Below are 20,866 nucleotides of genomic sequence, written 5' to 3' on the forward strand. Positions count from 1 at the left end.
AACTCTGTAAGAACCTTATGACAGGGATCAACTCTTGCATTTCAATAATTAGCCTAAATGTGAATGGACTAAATGCACCACTGAAAAGACACAGAATGGCAAAATGGATAAAATATCACCAGGCAACAATCTATTGCCTTCAAGAGACTCACCTCACTAGAAAGGACACCCACAGACTCAAAGTAAGAGGATGGGAAACAAACTTTCAGGCGAATGGAACACAAAAGAAAGGAGGAGTAGTGATCTTAATTTCAGACAAAATACCCTTCAAGCTATTAAAAATCAAGAAAGATACAGAAGGCCACTACATAAGGATAAAAGGTTCAATCCATCAACAAGAAATATCTATCCTAAACATATATGCACCCAACATAGGTGCGCCAACTTTCATAAAGCAACTTCTAGGAAAACTAAAGAAAGATATTGACTCTAACACCATCATAACTGGGGACTTTAATACCCCACTCACAACCCTAGACAGATAAACAGGACAAAAAATCAGCAAGGAGATCTGGAACCTCCATGTGACTTTGGACCAAATGGACTTAATTGATACCTACAGAACACTCCATCCAAAGACCACAGAATACACATTCTACTCATCACCACATGGAACATATTTTAAGATCAACCACATACTCGGCCATAAATCAAGCATAAGCAAATTTAAAAGGACTGAAATTCTACCATGTACCTTCTTGGACCACAGTGGAATAAAAATAAACATTGACATCAACAAAGTCCCCCCAAAACGCACAAAGACATGGACACTAAACAGCATGATGCTAAACAACTCCTTGGTCAATGATGAAATCAAAACAGAGATCAAAAGATACCTGGAAACAAATGAAAATGAAGAAACATCTTACCAAAATCTCTGGGATGCCCTGAAAGCTGTAGTAAGAGGGGAATTTATATCCCTACAAACACACATGAAGAAAATGGAAGGAACAGAAATTCACAACCTAACAAGTCACCTAAAGAAGCTGGAAAAGCAAGACCACAAAAACCCTAATTTCAGCAGATGAATCCAGATCACCAAAATAAAAGCCCAAATCCAGGACATAGAAGACAAAAAGATAATACAAAAAATCAATGAAACAAAAAACTGGTTCTTCGAAAGGATAAACAAGATCGATGGTCCCCTAGCTAGACTGACCAAGAAAAAAATGAGAAAAAAATCTAATAAGCACAATCAGAAACACAAAAGATGAAGTCACATCTGACCCTGAAGAAATACAAAAGATCATTAGAGACTACCATGTACACTCGTATGGAAACCAACTTGAAAACCTTAAGGAAATGGACAAGTTTATGATATCACCCAACCTACCTAGAATTTCAAGAATAAATTTCAAGAAGAAATTGAGACCCTAAATAGACCAATAACAATCAAGGAAATTGACTATGTAATAAGAAAACTTCCTACAAAAAAAAGTCCTGGTCCAGGTGACTTTCCAGCAGAATTCTACAAGACATTTAAGGAGGAGCTGATACCAACCCTACTGACGGTATTCCAGGCGATTGAAAAAGATGGAACTCTCCCCAAATCATTTTATGAAGCAAACATCACATCGATAACCAAGCCAGGTAAAGATCCAACAAAGAAAGAGAACTACAGGCCAATATCTTTGATGAACATATGCTAAAATTCTCAACCAGATCCTAGCAAACCGGATTCAGCAATACATCTCAAAAGTCATCCACCATGACCAAGTAGGTTTCATTCCTGGGATGCAAGGCTGTTTCAACATTCGTAAAACAATAAATGTAATTAAATTCATCAACAAATGTCAAAACAAAAACCACATCATCATATCATTAGATGCAGAAAAAGCTTTTGATAAAATCCAGCACCCCTTCTTGATAAAAACCCTTGAACATCTAGGCATACGGGGAACATACCTCAAAATAGTAAAAGCCATCTATGAGAAACCCACAGCCAGCATACTCTTAAATGGACAAAAATTGGAACCAATTCCCCTGAAAACTGGAACTAGACAAAGATGCCCACTCTCACCCCTCCTGTTCAACATAGTATTGGAAGTCCTGGCTAGAGCAATCAGAGAAGAGGAGGCAATCAGGGGGATCCAAATAGGAAAGGAGGAAGTCAAGTTATCTCTCTTTGCAGATGATATGATTGTGTACCTTGAAAACCCAAGAGAATCTGTCAAAAACCTCCTTACATTGATAAAGGCCTTTGGCAAAGTCTCAGGTTACAAAATACGTGTACAAAAAACAATCGCATTTCTCTACACCAATAATAAACAAACAGAAACCCAAATAAAAAACACAATTCCATTCACAATAGCCATTAAAAAAAATGAAATACCTTGGCATCTTCGTAACCAGAGATGTGAAAGACTTTTACAATAAAAATTACAAAACACTGCTCAAAGAAATCAAAGATGACACAAACAAGTGGAAAAATATCCCATGTTCATGGATTGGAAGAATCAAGATTGTTAAGATGTCCATCTTACCTAAGGCAATCTACAAATTCAATACAATACCCATCAAATTACTAGCAACATTCTTCTCAGACCTGGAAAAACAACACAGGAATTCATATGGAAACACAAATGTCCAAGAATAGCCAGAACAATCCTCAGCAATAAAAAAACAAAGCAGGTGTTATCACATTACCAGACTTCAAACTTTAACATAAAGCTACAATCATCAAAACAGCTTGGTATTGGTACAGGAACAGGCATGTAGATCAATGGAATAGAATTGAGATTCCAGAAGCAAAACCTCAATTTCTCAACCAACTCATCTTTGACATAGCCTCCACCACCTACCACTGGGGAGAGGAGAACCTATTCAGTAAATGGTGCTGGGAAACTGGCTGACCACATGCAGAAGATTGAAATAGGACTCCTATCTATTCCCATGCACAAAGGTTAACTCCAAATGGATCAGATACCTAAAAGTAAAACCTTAAACCATAAGAACCTTAGAAAAGGAAGGAAATACCCTCATGGAAATCGGAACTGGCATCCAATTCCTGAACAAAACCCGAAACCCACAGGTCATAAGAGAGAAGATAGATAAGTGGGACCTTATTAAACTGACAAGCTTCTCCAAAGCCAAAGAAACCATCAAGAGAGTAGGGAGACAGCCTACAGACTGGGAAAAAGTATTTGCCAACACCAGGTCTGACAAAGGGTTAACATCCTGGATCTACAAGGAACTCAAACGTGCTGAAAAGAAAAAAACAAACAACCCCATTATAAAATGGGCAAAAGATATGAACAGACACTTCACAAAAGAAGACATTCGAGCAGCCAACAAACACATGAAGAAATGCTCAACCTCACTAATCATCCTGGAGATGCAAATCAAAACCACATTGAGATACCACCTAACTCCAGTCAGAATGGCAATTATCAACAACTCAAAAAATAAACTGCTGCTGGAGAGGGTGTGGTGAAAAGGGAACACTTCTACACTGTTGGTGGGAGTGTAAACTAGTGCAACCTCTGTGGAAAGCAGTGTGGTGATTCTAAAAGCTCTAAAAATTGACCTTCCATATGACCCCGCAATCCCCCTACTGGGAATATACCCTGAAGAACTCAAATCACTCTATAAAAAAGATACCTGCACACGTATGTTTATCGCAGCATTTTTCACAATAGCAAGAACCTGGAAACAACCATGCTGCCCATCAAAAGAGGACTGGATTAAGAAAATGTGGTACATATACACGATGGAATACTACACAGCCATAAAAAAGAACAAAATCATGAATTTCGCAGCAACCTGGATGGAACTAGAGTCTATAATACTGAGTGACCTCTCACAGAAACAAAGATCAAGTATCACATGTTCTCACTCATAATGGACCTTGAACATCCAATGTAATACTATAAGAAAATGACTGACAGTACTGGGAAACTATGCGGGGGGAGGGGGATGGGATTGACAGTCCCAAATATCTGCCTGGGGATGGGGAAACACCTCTTATCAACAGGGTGCCTGAATGAAATGTAATTGTACACCTAACCATTAACAGTACCCCACAAAATCATAATAAAAAGTATTGATTAAAAAAAAAAAGAAATATGGTTAGATGGAATAAGCCCTTTTAGGTACTTAATACTTTTATTCAAAATAATCCCAAGTATTCCTGAGTACACTTATTTCTTATGCTAGATGCTATTTTCCCTGAAGATTGTAGTCATCATCCGGGTTTGTTTTTTCAAACAGTGGATACAATTTTATATTCTTTCAGTTATTATAAGTAGAACAATTTTCTGCCCCATTCTGGTAAGTTACTGATGTCTAGGATAAAGTAATCTAGGAAAACTACTCTAAGGCAACTAATAAAAAAAAATACCATCAAGTTGAATTTAAATATGCAGTTGGAAAAAAATTTCAGGCAAAATATGACTAAAATTTTAGTATTTTAGTCCCCAAAGAATTCTTAAAAATCTAGTGATACTTGAACTTGATGATGCAAACTAGATAGCAAGATATAGACTGGTGGTAAGTCAATAAAATATTGTATAATTAGGTCCTTGTTTCCCTTCACCACTCTCTCCTCCCCTTTCTTCCTGGTTACAGATGGGTACTAATTTTTTTATACATATGGTAGAATAATGAACAAACTCGTCTAGGCTTAATGGATACTAGCAGCTCTTCCATATACTGGTCTCTGTGGGACCACCAGGACTGTTGATAACATCAAGCTTTCCAAGAATTTCTTCACTACACTTGATATATATCACTTCCCTTTATTTCCTGTGGCTCTCTTCATATTTTCCCCTTAATGCTAACAGAAATTAATTAAAAACATGGTAATGGAATAATTTATAAGAAAAATACTTCAGATATTTTTCTCCCAAAGAGCTCAGAACATCTCCTCTCTTTGTTCTCTCCAAAGCTCTGTGAGGTAAGTGGGGGAGTTCAAGTAGGAATTATCTGATCTACTTTATTTAATTCTTTAGTAGCTATTCTGATCCTTATTGTTCAATGATCTCACATGGATCTTTACATTTATTTCTTGAGAGAGGTAAATGCACAGTGGGAGGATAATAGTAGATTTAAAAAAGATCTATCTCTCTCCCCCAAATATGAAATCACTAAAAATTAAAAATTATTAAATAAAAAGAGTTTCTTTGGGGTATGAAACCTCACAAGCAGTATACTCAAGTGATTCATGGGAGGATGCAAATTCAGCTCCATCACTTGTTGCATTCAAACGCCATGGAGTTAATTGGAAGAATGATCTAAGTACAGCCTTGTTGCTGTGGGAAATGCTACGAGAAGTAATGGTGAGTGAGTGGATTGCCTGAGTGAGTGGATTGCATTCAAACGCCATGGAGTTAATTGGAAGAATGATCTAAGTACAGCCTTGTTGCTGTGGGAAATGCTACGAGAAGTAATGGGTAAGGGTCCCTCATTTAAGGATACATCCGCTAGGAGAGGGAGGGAGGGTGCACACAACATCAGTAAGGGTGCCTGATCCTAATCCAGGTGAAACGAGGTCCAATGGGAGGCCTATACTTCACCTGTACATAAACAACTTATGTACCCAATCCTGACTTGTACCCCACATCTTTAAAATAAAAAAAGAAAATATTAAAAAAAGAACATATCTTTGGAGGACTATTTGTAGCATACTAGGAGAAGGTCTGTTGAGTTTCTATATTTAATACTTCAGTGGGTGTTAGAAGTTGGTGTAATTTGTACCCAGCCATCTCAGCATGGCACAAAAGGAGACTGAAAATGGGAGTGGTTAGTGATTGCTGTGAAACAACTTACTGGTTTTATTCTAATGTCTCTTTCAACAATGTACTGGCATCAACTTCACGGTAATATTATTTTGGACTGAAATTATTTTAAAGGTGGGTTTGTATATGCTCACTGATTATCAGAGGCAGCTAATGTTACCCTTTACCTCTGCCAGCTTTTATTTTTTCATTTTTGAATATTGAGTAAAGCCTTCTTGTCAGAAAAAAATCATAATAAATAATTTGCTAGAGTCTTTCTTTTTTTTGAGTTGGAGTCTCACTCTGTCGCCCAGACTGGAGTGCAGTGGCCGCTCCCGGCCACTGCAGCCTCCACCTGCTGGGCTCCAGCTTTCCTTCCTCCTCAGCCTTCCAAGTAGCTGGAACTACAGGCGCGCGCTACCACACCAGGCTAATTTTTGATTTATTGTAGAGATGAGGTGTCTCCAAGTAGCCCAGGCGGGTCTCGAAATCTTGGGCTCAGGCAATCCACTCACTTCAGCCTCCCAAAGGCGCGGGATTACAGGCTGAGCCACGGAGCACAGCTGAGTCTTTCTTTTCAATAGAAAACAAGCATTTCAAGGAAAATTGGAGGCAGAAAATATTCTTCCTGTGTGAGATATTTCTGTGGCTACAGTTTTCATTTCTTCTCTGCATGAAAAATAATTATTCAAAAAATGTTGGGTCAAGAGCTGGAGGCAAAGGGACAGTAGGAAAAGGTACAGTCTTTGATTGATATTTAGTGCAAAGCATAGAAAACCTATGCTAGCTCTTGTCTTTGAGAAATTGATCATTTGCAATGTCCCCAAGCCAACTTTGAGAGGTTTTCCTCCACAGATCTATGAAATGTGTCCTCTGATGTATGTCAGAGAATTTTTCTTGACTTGACTTTCTGGAGCCATCATGACATCAACAATATCACCACAAACATTCCGACAAAGCCATTTTCTGCCTTTGTTGATTAAAATAATTTTCTTGCATTTATTTTATTATGATAAAATTCTATCTATGTGAGAGTAACTTAAGAGTAAAATTTATCAAGCGCAGAATTATTTACTTCTGTTTTAGTAGGCTTTAGTCAATATTCATAAGATTTCTTTAAATCTTACTTAGAGATTACTAAATAGACTGAAGTTAGTGTCAGTACCTTGTTTCTTAGAAAGACCATGGAACTTGTCACTATCAGATTGTCTTCTGGCTGTCTTTTGTTGGAACACTAAAAAAAATAGAACATATCACTTATTAAACATAAACATTTCAAAAACCATACTTTTGAAGTCTCTAGCAAGCTAAAATGCAATATATCATTTTTCTTATTAATAACCCCCCAATTGTATTATTTTTGAGTAGGAGGATTATTCAATGTACAATTTTCTCATTTGTGCAGCATATTAGTCATTTCAGAAATGAGCGTTTTCATTGAGCAGAATAGTATCATACTGATGGAATACCTCATTAAACTATTTAAATCAAGATATGATTCCATTTTGAAATCAGGTAAAAATAAAAGCTGCATTTTGTTAAAAGTGATAAATGTTAAAATCACACGAAAAATTCCATTTGCACAGAAATTACTCATGCTGACTTTTTGGTGATAAGCAACGATAATGACTATTTCTTGTTAAACAGATGAAGAGATGGTTGTATTTCACATAGGTAATAATAATAAAAAAGACACTTTATTCTTGCATCATCTATCTAGACCTCAGACCTATTAAAGCAGCTTATTCGAATTATTCATTATCTGAAAAATGCTTTGTTCTCATTTATTATTCCTCACATGAAATTCTGGGAAACAAGTCAGCATAGCTCACCCCATTTTGCAGATGAAAGATAAAACTGATTTTTTAATATTTATTGAGCACCCACAAAGTTCCTTATAGCTTTTGGCATTTGTTAATGAAAAAAGTCCAGACTCTTTACAACTTTACTTTGGAAAATGAACATACCAGAGTTACATTTATTTTTTATGAACAGTCTGAGTTACAGTGTTTGGGAACTGGAAAAGGCAGGCTTTGGAGATTTAGTTCAATCTCATATGTTTATATTAATAGATGAGGGAGGTGGAAATAACTAGCTTGTAAAAAGGATAAATAATTTTGGAATGATCCGCATGCTGTTGTCAGCAGAGATATGATTTAGAATCTCAAGCCTTGAACTTCATGCTTGGTTCCTCACAGCATGCTGCCTCTTTCCTTTCATGACTATTTCCTTTTAAAGATAAGGAGACAGAGGGAGAGGATTAAAAGGAACCTTAGAGCATTTCCAATATGGTTGCATCTCTTGTGCCTTCTAGCAGTTCAACAAGGTTTCCTGGGATTACTAAGCTGAAGCATGTGGTGTGAGCATGTTTCAACCGAATGGTGCTTGACCACTCAATGGCATAGGCATCCCAACAGTTATTCTGGATCTCAGTCTTTGGTTTTAATATTCTTTAACCCAATATAATATCAAGGTCATATTTGTGTTGAATCCAGGAGATTTAAAAAAAAATTTTTTTTAAAGAAAGCAGGATTATTGAGAGGACAGAAAAGTTCCCACTGTGGGAGGAGACCTGAGGAGGTTGCCCTGGAGACATTTTTTGAATTAAAAAGTGGCCTCCACTTCACATCAAATCAATAATTATTTACTATACATATAAAATTTGCCGGATTCAGTCAAGAGACAGGATACTCCCTTCAACTGTCCTCTTTTAAGCAGAAGAGTATAATATTTGAGAAAAATATGCACATGAAATACATTTCTGGTTGAAAATCAGTGTTCTGCTTCAAGTTAGTATTTGGAAAATAAGCTAAATATAACTAACTGGCAAGTTCTGGGTTTATGGCTTACATGTTTCCTAAAATGAATTATACTAAAGAATATATAATGTATGAACATGTTGGATATTAAAAGAAATTTTTACAAGGGGCGCTTTATTATTTTCCGTTGGCCAGTTATAAAAGTCTTAAAAAGTGCAACACTTAAAAAATTTTAATAACATGCAGCCTCTGTGCTCTTTAGCCAATATTGTTAAGATATAACTGAGAATGTCTAAGACTAAAGCTGGCATCATTAATATTAGAAATGACCTGAATCCAAAGATAGATTCAGACAATAAAATCTTCAAATAAGAATGATGTTAAATGATAAGTTTTACAAATTCTGCTGATGTTTGAAGCTACAGAGCACTTGGAAATAAAATAAACTTTCCAACATTTTGACATTAATTTGTTAAAAATCACTTTACACCCTATATTTTATTGGAATTCTTTTTTACTGACACCAAATGCCCAGCATGTGTGAAATACAGCAAATGTTAAACAAATAAATGCTCCCTTTCAGTTACTAGATTAAAAAATCACAAGAGGCACATTTATTTATTGTTGCGATTTCACCAGGGCTTATATCTAGGACAGCCTGGGTAGAGGGGAGATTTTTGGAATGGTAAAGTAGGATTCAATGAGTAGGGTGATTATGAAAATGCAGATAACAGGACTCTTTAAAAATAGGTGTACAGTAGGTCACACCCATAGCACAAAGGTTCTCTCTGCCTGTTTTATCTGCCTTGGAATTCTCTCTAAATTTTGAGTCTCATTTCATAACAAAAAAAAAAAATTGGCCTTTTGCCAAACACACTATCTTCCCATTGCTTTGAAAGTTAAGAGATATTTTTAAATATGAGGTAACCTTGGGAAAAGACCTATTTTAACTATAATCCCATTTTTTCCTAAGAAAAAAGCAACCCATCAAAATTATCACTGAAGTAAACATGCATGTCAAGGACACATACTCCATTAGCATTAGGGAAAAAATGGATGGATGTAAAATTCCAGAATTTGTTAATCTATCTTTTTTTTTTAAGCAGTCAATATTAACTGAAGCATTTTAAATTGCTTCCACTAGCAAAACCTTTGTTCTAAAAAGCTATATGTATTTTGTATTTATCATGTTCTGCTACCCATACCACCTTTACAAGAGGTAAGTATAAAATCTATAATATGGGTCACTCAGATTTATATACAAAAGAATATATTTTTGTAAAGCAAGATTTGTAATGAGTTGGATAAGAATCAAATGATTTTAATCATAATAATTGAAAAAAAGCTGCACCAGAAGGCTAACCAACTTGGCACAAAGGATGGAGGGTAGTTTGGTCTTTATATCAATAACATGAATGATATGGAAAGAGGGCTATCTTCTCCCTCTTTGCTGAGGTAAATTCTCTATTGAGTATGAATTTAAGTAGAATGTTATGTTTAGAAGAAGAGATTATTTGTAATCTGGGGACCTAGACTAATAGAAAAACTAGAAAGTTAAATAAATGACAGGCCAATATTAATTTTTTATAATATATGGGGATGATCCTTTTCCTTTGTGCTTGAATTCTTGAAAAATATTATCTCAACCATATTTTACCTTATCAATGTTCAGAAAATGCTATCGAGGCAATTAAGATATATGTCAACTAAGATGACTCTCTGCCCCAGTGAAATTTTATTTTTCTCTTCCTACCTATATTGGAATTTGAGAAGAAAGAAATATTGTCCCACCTTTAAAATAAAATAGTCCATAGAGAAAATAAAGCAATTTTTGAGATTTAAAATAATCCCAAACAATACAAATATCCCCAATAACACCTCCACTTGTTTTAAATATTGGTGGAACGATTTATGTTAAATTTTCTCCAGAATAGATATGACATCAAATGGAAAAAAATCAGTATGGTATTAAAATTCAAAATGTTAAGCAAAGAAGAATTAGCAGAGGAGCAGAGAAGGAGGGGAAGGTAAAATTTTAAGAATTCATGGCTGGGCTCAGTGGTTCAGCCTGTAATCCCAGCACTTTGGGAGGCTGAGGAGAGTGGATTACCTGAGCCCGCAGCTTCAAGACCAGCCCAGGCAACTTGGCGAGATCTCATCTCTACAATAAATCAATAACTAGCTGGGCAAGGTAGTATGAGCCTGTAGTTCTGGCTACTTGGAAGGCTGAGGCGGAAGGATTGCTGGAGCTCAGCAGCTCAGCAGGTTGACGCTGGAGTGACTGAGTGTGTCATGGCACTCTAGCCTGGGCTGGAGTGAGACTCCAACTCAAAAGAAAAAAAAAAAAGAATTCACTTGCATTATTTGTCTTTCCATGCTGCTTCTGCAAGAACAGTCTTCATGTCAACCTCATTTGTGGCCTATTTTGAGCAAAGGGATCCTTTCATTTACCTTCCTTAGAAGACCTGATAATGCTTATTTTGAATTATTTTATAAGTGGCTATGGGAATGAAAATTCTGTGCAATAGCCAACAATATTTCTGAAGATGTGGATTATAAACCACTGACCCTTGGAGGTCCATGCCAATTAGATGTGAAAAATAAAATGTTATTTAGGGCTGTACACCTATCATTGATGATCATTTTTTTTAAAACTAGAGATTTGATATAAAATAAAGTGTAATAATATGTATTATGTTTTGGGGCTTTCAGAGAGTTATACTGCACAGGGCAGCAGCAATGTGTTTATTATTAAGTAAACACCTTTCATTAGGTTGCTAACTGCATAGCCAAGTGTTACCCCATATCCTGAGGATGCACAGGTAAGTAAGACCCATCATAGTTTCCATACTGTCCTCTATTTTGGTGTCTTCATTTAAGCAAAAGTCAAATGTGTCATTAGTGCCTGCTTATGAGAGAGAACAGGGATGAGGAACCATCAGGAAAAGCAAGGGTCATAACTCAGTCCTTGTAGTCCTATTCTTCTTATTGTGTTTCTCCAATTTACACTGCAAAAGCTAAACACAAAAAGGCAGAAATGAGGTCAAAGAACTCATTGTAAACAACCCCTTGTCTAGTCAGCAAATATAGGAAACAGAATGTTCTAACTTTAGTGGTAGTCATACTGATAATAGGAATCTCAAAGGAGAAATATATGTAGCCTCTTTGCAAATTGGCCGAGACAGAGTGAGCACTCCAGTCAGTTTACAACCACTGCTTCACTGTGCTAGCAATAGTCACAGGTTATTAATATGAAAAATTTATCAAATATGGGCCACCACATTTGAACAATAACATTCAAAGTGGTGTGGACACAAATAGACAGTCGCATCAGTCACGTAAGTTCTTCACTTGAAAGTAGTTTACTCCCATAGTTGGGAAGATGGTGGGCGAGCCAGACGGACTTTGCGAGTCTCCATGTGAGTGAGTGAGTGTATGGAAAATTTTGTGTATGTGCTGGTGAGTGAGTGAGTGTGTGAGTGACTGACTGAGTGAAGGCTAGAGAGCTAGCAGCCAGGGCTCTTCTGGTGCCACAGCTGCTGGGTTTGCACCCTAGCGATTCCCGAGATCAGAAACCAAGTGCCATTTTCTTTTTCTTTTCTTTTCTTCTTCTTTTTTTTGAATCAACAAACCCTCCCTGGGAAGAAAATGCTGGGAGAGACTGTCTAAGTGGGGGCTTGTGAGCAAGTGGCCAGGCCCCCGGTGCAACAGCTGGTACTGCAGCTTCTCTGCTTCATCCCTGGCCCTTCCCAGGTCACAGAAACCCATGGTTATTATTATCTTTTTTAAATGGACAAAAGTGGTGGGGAGAAAATATCACCTCAGGCTCTCCCTCACTGGTGCAGCAGGAGAGACTGCTGGCTCCTGGCTTTGCCTCACAACTTCAGTGCCTGGCAGGGCACTGGCGGCAGGGGCTGCAGAGGGAGACCAGAGGCAAAGTCCCATGGAAGAGGACAAGAGAGGCACCTCACCAACATCATGAAGGCAGGGCAGGAAAGTGCTCTGACTTGTTCACCACAGAGCAACCGACCCGATCTCTGTGATTGAGGGATCAACTACTCAGGGATTAATTGTGACCCAGAGGGAATATCTTGAGAGCACAAACTTTGGAGGGACCTGAAAGTGCTGAGTTTCAGGCACCCCACCCCCTACCCTGATCCAAGGGCAGTCCAAAGGGTGTGACCAGAAAAGGAAGAGGAAGCACTCCAAAGAGATCAGTGGTGAGTCCAGGCTGACCCCAATCCCCTCCTCCCCAGCAATTTTCTGAACATCAGACCCACATAGCTGGGCCACGACTGAGAGGAACAGACCCAGGCAGAGCCTGGACATCAGTCATAATAGGAGAACTCCATTCCAGGATAGGCCTGGCTGGGATGTTCCCTCCTACCCCCCCATGAGTACGTACCTGGGGAAGAGATAATCCCTTACCTGACCATATGAGAGTGGGAGGGGAGGACTGCAGCCCCACCCACATCCACTGCCCCTCCTCCTTCCCTGCTCCAGACACCAAGGAGAGAGTGAAAGAGGTGGCTGTGCAGGAGAGACCTGATTAGAGGAAGAATTACAGAGCCTGCCACAAGAGAGGAGATTAAAAAAAAATTTTTCAATTTAAAAAATTAAAAAAAAATTTTTGACTGTTTGTTTGTTCATCTATTTAAAAAATATTTTTCCTTTGTGCATGAATATGTATGTGAGGGTTTGATCTGTCCCCCCCCAAATATTTTTTCTTCTCTTTTTCTGTTTCTTTCTTCTTTTATTTGTTGTTTTCTGTTTATGTGTGTATGTGAATGATTGAGTGTTCATTTTCAACTTTGTTGTTGATTTGTTTTTGCTCTTTTGTTCTTCTGGGTTTTTAAATGTTAATTTCTTGTAGTTTAAGGTGTGTGTCAATATATGTGTGAGAGTTCGACCTGAACTCCATTTTTTCCCCCTCCAGTCTTTCTGTTTTCCTTCTCTATTCACTTTATGCTAGGCATGTGTGTGTGTGTTTAGTTTTCTTGGTTTTTTTTTTGGTGGTTGTTTGTTTTGTTTCACTTTGTTGTTATTCGTTTGTTTTGGGCAGTGTGTGTATGTCTGTGTGTGCACGTTCAGTTGTTTACTGAATTGGATTCTGCTTTGCATAATCATATAGAGTGGTGGTGGAGAATGAGTCTCAGGGAACACATACTACAATAAGTGAACATTGTAATTTGCAAGTAGTTTCTGAATCCTAGCACCCCATCCCCTACTTTATTTGAATTTCAAAAACTACAAGACACAGCAAAGCTTCCCATGCACCATTCTATTTCAAAATAGAGCAAATCCAGAGCCTGGATCAGGGAAGAATAGAGGAATGAGCAAACATCAGAAGAGAAATCCTCTCACACTGACACTGAATAATAGAACTAAAGAGAGAAACAAGAGAAATGTCACAAATGAGGAAAAACCAAAGGAAGACCTCAGGCAATTTCAAGTGTACCAAAGACAAAACTCCTGAAAAATCAGACCTTGGTGCCCAAACAATGGACATGGTGAATAACTGGCTCCAGAATATGAATGGAATTAGGGAATGGATAGAAAGAGTGAATAAGACTCAAGAAAGACAAGATGCAACACTGAAAGAACTTGTAACAGAGATTTTGGCAATAAGAAATTTCATCCAGGAAGTAAATAACAAGATGACAAGCATGGAAAGCAGAATTAATCTAGCTGAAGAAAGAACCTCAGAACTTGAAGACCAGAACATGGAATTAACCCAATCTGTAAAAAGACATAGAAAGAAGACTCAGAAAGAAAGAACAAAGCCTATAAGAGATGTGTGATTATATCAAGAGGTCAAACCTATACCTAATTGGTATCTCAAAAGAAGAAAGAGAAATAGAGAATGACCTGGAGCAAGTATTCCAGGAGGTAATCCAATCAGCAGAGATGTGACCTGCCAAGCACAAGAGATATAGAGAACCTCCAAAAGACATCAAATGAGAAGACCAACCCCTAGACACATAGTAATTTGCCTGCACAAAGTAGGCACAAAATAAAAAATAGGCAGCAAAGTAGGCAGCAAGAGAGAAAGGTCAGACTGCCTATCAAGGAAAACCAATCACAGTAGCAGCAGACCTATCAGCAGAAACATGAGAGCAAAAAGGGACTGTAGCCCTATATTCAAAGTCCTCAAAGATAATCAATTTTAATCAAGAATTTCCTATCCAGCCAAGCTCAGCTTCATCAGTGATGGAAAATTAAAATCCTTCCCAGAAATCCAATCCCTAAGTGATTATGCAACTTCCAGACCAGCTCTACAGGAGACACTTAAAAAGGTATTAAGCACAGAAGAAAGAAAAAAAAGAATGACCACACACTTTCCAAGAGAACAGCAGAGCACAGACTCATCAGAGGATACAGTACAACAAGTAACTTGAAAATACACACATATATTAACCCCAAAGCCAAAAGAAAACAAGCAAAGAAAAAACTTTATAAGAACCTCATGACAGCAATAAACAATCACATTTCAATAATCAGCTTGAATGTGAATGAACTAAATGCACCACTGAAAAGACACAGAATGGCAAACTGGATAAGAAACCATGACCCAATTATTTGATGCATCCAGGAGAGTCACCTCACTACAAGGGATGCACACAGACCTAAAGTTAAAGGATGGAAAATGAGTTTCCACGCAAATGAATAATAAAAGAGGCAGGAATTTTGATCTTAATATCAGACAAAACAACCTTTAAGCTATCAAAAATGTAAAAAGATGCAAAAGGATACTACATAATGATAAAAGGTTCAATCCATCAAGACGAACTATCCATCCTTAACATATATGCACCCAACATAGGAGCTACCAGCATTTATAAAGCAACTATGAAGTAAACTAAAAAAAAAGATATTGACTCTAACACTATTTTAGCAGGGGACTTGAATATCCTACTAACAACCCTAGATAGATCACTGAGACAAAAATCAACAAGGAGATCCACAACCTAAACTTGACACTTGACCAAATGGACTTTATAGATACCTACAGATCATTCCACCCAACAACCACAGAATATACATTCTACTCATCACCACATAGAATATACTCCAAGATCAATGACATCCTTGTGCATGAATCAAGCATAAACAAATTTCATAAGGTTGAAATTTTGCCAGGCACACTCTCAGACCACAGTAGAATGAAAATAAATATCAATACCAACAACATTTCCCCAAAGCCCACAAAAACATGGACACTAAACAGCTTGATGCTGAATTACTACAGTGGGTCAACATTGAAATCAAAGAAGAAATTGAAAGATTCATGGAAACAAATGAAAATGAAGAAACATCTTACCAAAACCTCTGGGATGCCATGAAAACAGTTCTAAGGGGGGAATTTATATCTCTACAAGCACACATCAAGAAATCGAAAAGTTTACAAGTGGAGAGCCTAACAAATTACCTAAGGGAACTGGAAAGGTAAGACCACCAAACCCCAACCCTAACAGAAGAATCCAAATGACCAAAATAAGAGCCCAAATACGGGACATAGAAGACAAAAATATCATAGAAAACATCAACAAAACAAAAAGCTGTTTCTTTGAAAAAATTAACAAGATTGACAGACCCCTAGCCAGAATGACCAAGAAAAGGAAAGAAAAAGCCCAAATAAACACAATCAGAAATACAAAAGATCAAATAACAACTGATGCTAAAGAAATAAAAAAGATTACCAGAGATTACTATGTACACCTATATGGAAGCAAACTTTCGGACATCACACAAATTCCCCAGGTTGAAACAAGAAGACATTGAGACACTAAATAGACCAATATCAACCCAGGAAACTGATCCTGTCATACAAAAACTACTTACAACAAAAAAGCCCTTGGACTGGATGGCTTTCCAGTAGACTTCTACAAAAAGTACAAGGAAGAGCTGATACCAATTCTTTTGAAAGTATTCCAGGCAATTGAGAAAGAAGGAATTCTCCCCAAATCATTTTATGAAGTTAACAACACACTGAAACTAAAACTGGGTAAAGATTCAACAAAAAAAGAGAACTACAGGCCAATATCCCTTATGAACATAGATGCAAAAATCCTCAACAAGATTCTAGCAAATCAGATCCAAAAACACATCTCAAAAATCATCCACCATGACCAAGTAAGCTTCATCCACAGGATGCAGGGCTGGTTCAACATTCATAAGACCATAAATGTAATTAAACACATCAACAGATGTAAAAACAAGAACCACATGATTGTATCATTAGATGAAGAAAAAGCTTTTGATAAAATCCAACATCCCTTCTTGATAAAAACCCTCAAACACACAGATATAGAAGGAACATACCTCAAAATAGTAAGTGCCATCTATGATAAACTAACAATTAACATATTGCTAAGTGGACAGAAACTGGAAACACTTCCCCTAAATCTGGAACAAGACAAGGCTGCCCAGTCTTACCCCTCTTGTTCAACGTTGTGTTGGAAGTCCTAACTTGGGCAATTAGACACTAGAAGGAAATCTGGAGTATCCAAACAGGAAAAGAGGAAGTCAAGTTATCCCTCTTTGCTGATGATATGATCCTATACCTTGAAAATCCAAGAGAATCTGCCAAAAACCTGCTTTCACTGATAAAGGACTTTGGCAAAGTCTCAGGGTACAAGATAAATGTGGAAAAGACAGTTGCATTCCTATACACCAACAACAAACAGGCAGTGATCCAAATTAAAAGCACAATCCTATTCACAATAGCCACAAAAAAAAAAAAAAAAAAAAAAAAAAAGAAAAGAAAAGAAAAAAGAAATGCCTCGGCATCTTCCTAACCAGAGAAATGAAAGACCTTTACAATGAGAACTACAAAAAATTGCTCAAAGAAATCCAAGGAGACATAAATAAATGGAAAAATATTCCATGCTCATGGATAGAAAGAATCCACATTGTTAAAATATCCATCCTACCAAAGGCAATCTACAGATTCAATGCAATACCAATTGAGTTACCAACATCATTCTTCTCAGACCTGGAAATGACAATACAGAAATTCATATGGAAACACAAATTACCATGAATAGCCAAAACAATCCTTAGCAAAAGAATCAAAGCAGGAGGTATCACACTTCCAGACTTCAAACTTTACTATAAGGCTACAATAATCAAAACAGCCAGGTATTGGTACAAGAACAGGCACATAGACCAATGGAACAGGATAGAGATTCTGGAATAAAAGCCTCATTTCTCAACCTTGACAAAGCCTCCAATCACAACCAATGGGGATAGGAGAAACTATTCAGTAAATGGTGTTGGGAAAACTGGCTGATACATGCAGCAGATTAAAACAGGTCCCCACCTATCACCAACACAAAAATTAACTCTAAATTGCTCAAAGACCTAAATGTAAAATCTCAAACTATAAGAATCTTAGAAAACACAGAAGACACCCTTATGGAAATTGGAACTGGTAACCAATTCCTATTTGGAATCCTAAATGCCCATACCTTAAGAAATAAGTTAGAAAGTAGAATCTCATCAAATTAACGAGCTTCTGCAAAGCCAAAGAAACCATCAAGAGAGCAGGGAGACAGCCCACAGAATGGGAAAAAATATTTGCAAAATGTATATCTGAAAAAGGCCTAACATCTAGGATCTACAGGGAACTCAAATTTGCCAAAAGGAAAAAAACAAACAGGCCCATTAAAAAATGGGCAAAAGATATGAATGGATACTTTTCAAAAGAAGATAAATGGGCAGCCAACAGACACATGAAAAAGTGCTCAGCCTCACTCAACATTAGAGAAATGCAAATCAAAACCACATTGAGATACCACCTAACCCTGGTAAGGATAGCCATCATTAATAAAACAACAACAGATGCTGGTGAGGATGTGGAGAAAAAGGAATGCTTCTACACTGCTGGTGGGAATGCAAACTAGTGCAACCTCTTTGGAAGATGGTGTGGTGGTTTCTGAAAGAACTAGAAATTGACCTTCTATATGAGCCAGCAACTCCCCTATTAGGAATATACCCAGAGGAACTCAAATCATTCTACAAAAAAGATACTTGCACATGTATGTTTGTTGCAGCTCTATTCACAATAGTAAAAACATGGAACCAACCATGTTGACCATCAAAGCTGGACTCCACAAAAAAAAATGGTACATATACATAATGGAATATTATGCAGCCATAAAGAAGGACAAACATGAACTTTGCAGCAATTTGGATGGATTTAGTGTTGATCATACTTAGTGATGTATCACAGAAACAAAGAACAGAGTACCATATGTTCTCCCTCATAAGGACATTTAAAAATTATAATACTATAAGAAAGAGATTGGCAGGAGTGGGAAACTCTCAGGGGAGGTTGGGTGGGATTGGCAGTTGAGGGAGACTGCTACAGGAGGGAGGGGCATTCCTCATCAACAAGGGTACCTGCATAATCAACATTTGTATACCTGACCCTGAATTGTACCCCAAATCTTTTTAATAAAAAAAAATTTTTTTTAAAGAAAAATGAAAGAAAGTAGTTTACTGCACAGCAGACATTTGTAGCATTGGTTTTTAAATGAGAATTTGTAAATGGTCAGCCAGAATACATGAGGCCACTGAAATCATTATGGTTTTACTCCTGAGATTGGCAGAGGTGGAAAGTTAACCAACACATTGCTGCATGAAGGAATATGGCATAAAAATTCTAAGTCAATAGTGATATCAATGAATGCTTTAGTTTCCTAAGAAAAAAAGACCAATTTTCTTTCAAATTAGCTTCAGAAACTTAGTCTGATAGAACTGTTCTCAATAGAAACCTCTCCTACACCAGTAAATTTCACTATAAATCATATTTTCTACTTTTAAAAAATTATTTTTTATTTTTATTTTTTTTTGTGAGTTGGAGTTTCACTCTGTAACCCAGTCTGGAATGCAGTGGCTGCTCCTGGCCACTGCAGCCTCAACCTGCTGGGCTCCAGCCATCCTTCCGCCTCAGCCTTCCAAGTAGCTGGAACTACAGGCACGTGCTACCACACCCAGCTCATTTTTTATTTATTGTAGAGATGAGGTCTTGCTGCCCAGGTGGTTCTCGAACCCGCGGGCTCAGGCAATCCAGTCACCTCAGCCTCCCAAAGGCACAGGATTACAGGCTGAGCCACTGAGCCTGGCTCTACTTCTTTTTTTTTATAATCAATATGTTATTATGATATTGTGGGGTATAGTTAAGGGTTAGGTATACAAATAAGCTTCGATCAGGCACCCTTGTTGATAAGAGGTGTCTCCCCATCCCCAGACAGGTGTTTACTACCATTTAATCTCATCTCCCTTCCCCTTCCCCCCCATAGTTTTCGACCACTTTCAGTCATTTTCTTAGGGTAATATGTTGGATGATCAAGGTCCACTATATATGTGAGAACATGTGATACTCAGGTCTTTGTTTCTGTGAGAGGTCACTCAGTTTATAGACTCTAGTTCCATCCAGGTTGCTGCGAAATTCATGATTTTGTTCTTTTTAATGGCTGCGTAGTATTCCATTGTGTATATGTACCACATTTTAAAATCCAGTCCCCTTTTGATGGACAGCATGGTTGCTTCTAGATTCTTGCTATTGTGAACAATGCTGTGATAAACATACTTGTGTAGGTATCTTTTTCATAGAGTGATTTGAGTTCTTCAGGGTATATTTCCAGTAGGGGGATTGCGGGGGCATATGGGAGGTTGGTATTTAGAGTTTTTAGGAATTGCCACACTGCTTTCCACAGAGGTTGCACTAGTTAGCACTCCCACCAACAGTGTAGAAGTGTTCCCTTTTCTCCACACCCTCTCCAGTAACTGTTATTTTTAGAGTTATTGATAATTGCCATTCTGACTGGAGTTAGGTGGTATCTCAGTGTGGTTTTGATTTGCATCTCCCTGATGATTACTGAGGTTGAACATACCTCATATGTCTGTTGGCTGCTAGATGTCTTCCTTTGAGAAGTGTCTATTCATACCTTTTGCCCATTTTATAATGGGGTTGTTTGTTTTTTTCTTTTCAGCACATATGAGTTCCTTGTAGATCCAAGATGTTAAGTGCTTGTCAGACCTGGAGTTGGCAAATACTTTTTCCCAGTCTGTAGGCTGTCTCCCTGCTCTCTTGATGGTTTCTTTGGCTTTGCAGAAGCTTGTCAGTTTAATGAGGTCCCACTTGTCTATCTTATCTCTTATGGCCTGTGGGTTTCAGGTTTTGTTCAGGAATTGGATGCCAGTTCCAATTTCCATAAGTGTATGTCCTTCATTTTCTAAGGTTCTTATGGTTTGAGGTTTTACATTTAGGTCTCTGATCCATTTGGGGTTAATTTTTTGTGTATGGGGATAGATAGGGGTCCTGTTTCAATCTTCTGCATATGGTCAGTCAGTTTTCCCAGTATCATTTTACTGAATAGGTTCTCC

The 20,866-nt window shown here is 37.6% G+C and overlaps 1 pseudogene; it reads right to left on the bottom strand.

Annotated features, from left to right (window-relative positions):
• Positions 1-6,841: 6,841 nt before the first annotated feature.
• LOC103269312 overlaps positions 6,842-20,866 on the bottom strand; it is a 46,631-nt pseudogene continuing 32,606 nt past the window's right edge.

This window comes from Carlito syrichta, unplaced genomic scaffold (genome assembly GCF_000164805.1).
Source record: "Carlito syrichta isolate Samal-C Ts95f unplaced genomic scaffold, Tarsius_syrichta-2.0.1 Scaffold309192, whole genome shotgun sequence".
Classification (NCBI taxonomy): Eukaryota; Metazoa; Chordata; class Mammalia; order Primates; family Tarsiidae; genus Carlito; species Carlito syrichta.